This window comes from Halyomorpha halys, unplaced genomic scaffold (assembly GCF_000696795.3).
Source record: "Halyomorpha halys isolate HHAL.00 unplaced genomic scaffold, Hhal_1.1 Scaffold368.1, whole genome shotgun sequence".
Classification (NCBI taxonomy): domain Eukaryota; kingdom Metazoa; phylum Arthropoda; class Insecta; order Hemiptera; family Pentatomidae; genus Halyomorpha; species Halyomorpha halys.
Window position 1 is genome coordinate 131,993 of NW_027111728.1, and position 6,958 is coordinate 138,950.

A 6,958-nucleotide genomic window follows, 5' to 3' on the forward strand; every position below is an offset into this window, starting at 1 on the left:
GTGTGGACCAACATTTAGAGTAATTGCATATTTACCGGAAAGTCGTAGTTGGGCAATTATTCTCAAGTGAGTTATAGGGCAACTAATTTTTAAGTAGCTTCCAGGAGCATCCGTTTTAATGAAGACCCTACTGTACCACGGGTTATAGTTCGATTCTCGTCATAACAAGAAGTCTTTATTCTTAACGAATTCCCTGTATCTATCCAAGATCTCCCCCATTCTAATTTTGATACTAGATTATTAAGTAGTATCGGGTAAAACATTCCGAAGCTCTCCAATATTTTTCTTCTGTAAAGTATATATAGTACATTTCATGTATGTATTATATGTAGCTACTAATTAATATAAGTACTAATTTTATTTTAATGAAGGGTACGAAAAAATAATAATCTTATGACTTTCCTTGCCATTTGTAGCGCTATAACTGGTAGCCAATAGCTAGGAAGAATAAATCACTATAGCAGGACCTTGTGTTCCAAAATAGCTGAGAGGAACACAGGATGAGCGGACCAAGAATAATGAAACATTCTAAGATCATATGGATTGAAAGAGAATCAAAGAAGGAAAGGATTGCTATCTGAATGCATGATATATCCTCATCGATTCCCCTTACAGCGACTGACATGACAGAGTATGAATCTGATTGATGAATCTCAATGGGTTTCATTGACCTCATTTCCAGTCTTTGGTTATTTAGCGTTAATATTCACCATAGAAACTATTAAATAATAGTGATATAAAAAAATAAACCGTTTATTTAAATGAACCCTTTAGAGGTTCCTAAACGGTTTCGGTAAAAACTAAAACCATTACTGACTTGAGTAAAATGGTTTAGGTGGACCCAAAACAATAGCTAATTAAAATCTAACTGATTCGTCCATGAAAGTACATATTGCCAGTCCATACGTGTTCAACTAAAAGTAAAGATAAACACACATATCTCTTTAAAGGGAGGACCTTTCTTTTTATAAGTTTTTCGCCCCGATCGAGAATTCTGTGCAAGAAAGCTTTCGAAGCAAAAAAATACATTTTTCTATTGACTGAAGTACAAAACAGGCACTGGAAATTTCGTTAAAACTTACATAAATTCTTCTGAGAGTAATTTAAGTTTTTGAAATTATCAACAGTTCCTGAGAAAAAGGAGGAAAATGATTATTGAGAAAATAGAGATTTATTTGCGTATATCTAAAATATTATAGACTTTATATTTTATTATGTAATTTTTATTTTTATTTTGTTTAATTTGGTAACTTTTATTTAAGATCCTAATAAAACAAAAAAATAACCATCTAAATCGAACCATTAGCAGAAATGATTTTATTTATTATTTAAATGTTTTAATTATATTGCATAAATATACAACTAGTAAATGTGATGTTAGTTAATGTATAATGTCAATATACATTATACAGAATTATGGAGGTCTCAAGGCCGTCTTCTCTTCAAACTACTAAGAGGATTATCAGATATTGGTGAGGAAGAAAGTGGGTTTGGGTGTTTAGTAAGCTTTTCATGGAAGGATTGATAGCTGCTAACCTAATAGTCAACATATGGGGCATAGAGGTACTAATCTGCGATAAAGGAAAAGTAAGGATTGAATTCGATGAGAAGTTAATTCTCACGTTTAACTATTCCTCATCAAATGGACTATACACTTTTATTTTAATTAAGTAAAAAGATATTAAAGAGTAAATAGCGTTTCCACTTTTATGATTGAGTAAAAAAATTTTTGAGTTATTATTTTAGAAAAGATTGTCTTGCTTTATAAAATAGAAAGGTTAACTTTTTAGAAATAAAAAGGTTAAATTAGTTCAGACATGAAAGAGATCAACTCTTAATTATGTAATTACGTAGTAAAAATTATTGTGAGAGCATCTAAGCGAAGCACTCCAGGTACAGATGAAAATAAGCGATATCGTTAAACAAGAATTCGATGACGCACCAACCATCATCACATTCCGGTAACGGGAAGCAGCACAGAGGTGACTGACCACAACAAGCCTTGATTCTTCATCAAAAAGGAAAATGAAATCTCGCCAAGATAGAAGGAAAAAACGAAAGTCAAGAAGATAAGTAGGAAAAAATGCACCTCTGAAGGAAAAAGCAGGGATATTGAGGAATTTTTTTGTTATTTATTTATTTATTGCTATTTACAACTGTACATTATAATACATTTAGTAAATTTAATCTAAGTTAAAATGGAGTGATACAGGCGGGTAGAGAAACTACCCGTTGGTAGCTCTTTAAATATTGAATTTTTTTTTCTTTTTTTACTATGTATAAATTATATACACAAAACTTCTATCAACTCATGTAACCCTTTCGCCTCTAAATTGTCAGAACACGCTTTAAACCTCAATCATTCTTTTAACTTTGATAATACTTCAATTCTTGCTATTATCCCCAACGATACAAAACGCCTCATCTCGGAATCCATTCATAAAAATTTAATGGAGAATTCCGTCACAGACACAAATAACATCTATTGAAGAATGGTGTCAAAACTGGAAAATCAAAATAAATCTTGACAACTTACTTTGCAAACACTTACTTGACAAACGCTCTAAACTTCCCTTTCACTACAAAAAATTAGTATACACTACGATAATCAGACCGATTTGGACATATGGAATTGACCATCAAATTCCTCCCGCATCCAATCCTTACAATCCAAAATCCTACGTAAAATCCTTGATGCTCCTTATTACGTTACAAATAAACTCATTCACAAAGACCTTAACATCCTATTCGTTGCACAATTGGCCCAAAACAGATAACACAGCTAAAACAGTCTTTTCACTCCAAACTCTTTAACCATCCTAACCCATTAATTTTTAATCTTTCATCCTTAACAATCCCTGATAATCATCTGAGGCGTCTGAAAAGAAGGTGGCCACGGGATCTTCTAATTTAAATTAATGTTTGAAGTATTATTTTGTACAGTTGTAAATTACATTAAATAAATAAATAAAAAAAAAAAAGAATTCCGTCAATCATAATTATACTAAGTCGGTTAAGATTGCATCTCCCTTACTTACCGGCACATCTTAAACCTTCTATAATTTCTACAATTCTTCTTTCCTTTACTTTCTGCATTTCTGAAGCCCACTTTCCCTCTCTTTTCTCTGGTTTTCTTTATTAAATTCTCGCCTCATACTTAATTTTATTACTTTATGTTTTATATTTGTTATCTATTCCTTTAATTTTATATTTATATATTTAATGTTTAATTTATATTCATATGTTACTTCTGACTTTAGTACACTTACATTCTAATTACTTTATTATTATTAATGTTTTTTAATTTGACACAGAAGCACTGCGGCCTATTTTACGCAATTATTAATGTTTCTATTATATAATTTCTGAACCTGTGTACCCCTATTTATTTCGTATATTGTCTTTGACCAAAGAAACGGAGAACCGTTTACATTGAACAGTTGAAGCTCCCAGTGTCAGAATCATGAAATAGTGGATCTTTGTAAATAGAATAACTTTTTTTTTGTAATGTTTAGTAGTATTATGTAAACTTTTTTTTATTCTTTGATATATGTTAGTTTTAGGACCTTTTTTTCTGTAATTTAAATTATTATTATGTAAAATTTTCTTCAATTTTTTTTCTGTAAGTTATTTATAGGATCTCTTTTTATTTTATATGTGTTAATTGTAAAGGGTAACTCTGATTAGGTGGTGTCTTAATGAAAACCACCTCAATGGAATTCTTTTAATAGAGATAGGGAACAATTTTTTTCTCCAAAAATAATAGACATTGTATTCCATGCCTGCAAATATATTTTATTATTGTGACTGGGGTGGTGAGGTTTATGTTTTGAGATTACACATATGTTAAAAATAATATAAAACTGTTATAAAAATGTCTATTATTATATAGTTCTATATTAAAATATTGTGGGTGTGACCAAATGGCTTACCTTAATTATTTTTATTGATATCTATTAATTAGAAATTAATCTCACAGGAAAATTGACATTGAAAATGAAGTTGCTTCAATAGAAAATTATCACTAATTAAAAAAAAATGGGAAGAATAAAACATTTGTAATTATCGCTTTGAGTTAATTAGGGGTAATAATGAAATTCGATGATTCCTGATAATCGCCTTTGAATATTGGAAGTTAACCTAATAAAAGCTAAATTAAAGCCTCATTTACTCCTGTTCAGCAACTCAATTTTAACGGCGGTAATGAAAACTACATAGAGATTGACTATTTGACTTTTATTTAAACGAGTAACAGCCTCAAAGATTAAAGTTCTTTGATGAAGAGAGCTCGCTCTGTTTTATGATTGAAGTAATTACACCATGATTTCTAAACCCCATTTTTTAATGAAGACTTGGACAAGCTGATAATTGCTTTTACCGAGAATACACGATTGTGAGTTAAATGATGTTAGTGGAAAAATAATTTTGTACGATAAGCTGGTATTATTAATTAATGACTTTTAAAAGTCTAATATGAAAGAACAATTAAATTCAAATTACTGCTTCAGCGATCTACTACAGAACCTATTAAACCGGTTGAATAAAATGAATTAATTGTTTTTACTTTGTAATTCTTTCGTATTTAATTTTCTTTTTCAGAGCAAAAAAGGGTGTTTTTTTTTTAATTCCACGTGCGATTCAACAATATAATATGTATTGAGGTATTAACAATTACCGATATTATTAAAGTGTTTACCATATGTTCCGATACCTGGCTGAGGATACCTATCAAGAGACACTTCGCACCTGTGTTTGTATACCGCATCAGTCCTGTGCCAACCAGAGTTTTTCACACCTGGTGTAAAAGATTTGAAGGCAGGTAAAGACTGAAAGCTATCATTTCTGTTTCCCACCCCCTCTGAGAACCTAGGGGCGTTGTCAGATATACCCAATGAGAAGTAAGACGAAGAGATAAAAGCAGTGGAAGACATAGAAGTAAGAATACGGGCTAGAGAAGAGGCCGTAAGAAGGGCTCTTCAGAAATGGAACTCCACGACTGAGATGTCACCCACGGTTACGACAACACGACACCAATGGCGAAGACTCCACTACATACCTCGACACACACCACCCATATCAGCAGCTATGTGTATCTATTAGGTAATTAGTTGTAATGTAATAATCACATTTTATGGCATACCATTTATCTGGATCATTTCAATCATTTTAATAACATCATTTATTAATAAATACTTATTTCCTTTGTGTAGTTTATTTATTATTAAATTACAGAATACCACCCCTTATTGTATTATATAATTAATGGTAACGATATTTTATAAATATAAAGGTATTTAATTGGTAACTGGTAAACACACTAAAAGCCTTTGGATAAGAATCCAATTATAATAATAGTTTTGCAGGACTCAAGTAATAATTAATTGATTAACTAACTTATTTTTAGATAATTCCCTTTAGAGATTATCCTGGTATCCCGACTAAATTTTAAGACAGATACATAGCAAATTTTACCGATTAGTGGATTATATTCCTTTTTCTTTTTTTTCAGGGAAAAACATTATTGCTCATTGGTGTTCTGTAGGCTTGAGTCAAGCTTTCGACAAGACATAGCACAAAGTGTAAAACAGCTATTCCACCATCTTAATACGACATTCATGTCTAAAGAATAGATATTTTCGTGTCAAAATAGTCTCGGAGTCCTCTAAATTAAAACAGATCAAAGCTGAAGTACCTCAAGGCAATGTATTAGATCCTACACTTTTTAATATTTATTGTACAGACATCCCAAAAAACTCGGATACCCTAATTGTAACTTTTACTGATTACTCAGTTATTTTAACATTCAACAAAGATGCCACTAAGTCTTCCCAGGACATACAAGTGCATCTGAATAGCATTGCTAGCTGGGTTCAACGATGAAAAATAAAGATGAACTAATCGAAAAAACACATACAGTGAGAATTCTAATACCAAATTTTGACAAAGTGCGCTATTTAAGTCTCGAGTTGCACAAAAGACATGGAAAAGCACATAAGAGGTAAAAGAAAATAATTTAAGCAGTAGTACGAACTTCTTTCTAGGTGACTTGACAAATGTTCCGAACTATCACTGACTAATAAAGTAATTATAAAACCTCATTGTACATTGAATTGTGAGAAACGGTGAAAAAGCCAAGAAGTACTCAATCAATCCAATCCAAAATACTCCTTTTTATGTTTCTAACGAGACTTTACACATTGACCTTGAAACGCATATCGTCACCGCAACTGCCTCAGTCCTTTACAATAATTTCCATGACAGACTAACTTTAAATTACAACCCATTGACTCTTGGACCATCTACTGTCATTGATCCTAAGATTTACTGCACTAATCCATTAAACAGTATAATTTCACCTGATTTTTTACTGTGTTCTAAATTTAGCCGCTTTTAAAATCTAATCAAAAAATGTAATTTTTTGAATATACGAACTGCTAGAGAAGGTCTGTAGCTGAGAGAGTTGAGGCTTAGGTTTTTGCCTAATCTCAGAATTGCAGCGACGCCGGTTCGAATTCCGCCTTGGTGGTCAACTTTTATTTCTGTGGCGGTCCCACGAAATGATCCTCCCCCACTCTGGTTAGAATAGGGTAGTTGATATCCATCCTCCAACGTATGTATAAAATGACCGGGTTTAATTCACACAATCAATGTTCAGCACTCACACCTTAACTTAACATGCTCTTGTGTCTTAAAATCATCGGGTAAGTTGTCACATGCAAAACTGTCTTAACTTTTGGTATTGTTTTTTTCAACATTTAAATATATCAGCATTATTTTGACAACATTCTATCTTTGTTGAAGGTAAAAGAATACAACTGATGCTGGTTACTTTTCGTGATTTCAATTTACAAAATTGACTATATTCTTGGTGTTTTTAGCATTTTTCTATAACTGAATAATACAATACAAACTTAAGCAGTGATTTCATATCTAATTATTCCTGGTATTTATATATATA

The 6,958-nt window shown here is 31.4% G+C and overlaps 1 protein-coding gene across 2 annotated transcripts in view; it reads right to left on the reverse strand.

Moving 5' to 3' along the window:
* LOC106681840 (uncharacterized) overlaps positions 1–6,958 on the reverse strand; it is a 50,357-nt gene that overhangs the window by 34,501 nt on the left and 8,898 nt on the right. The window lies entirely within an intron of this gene.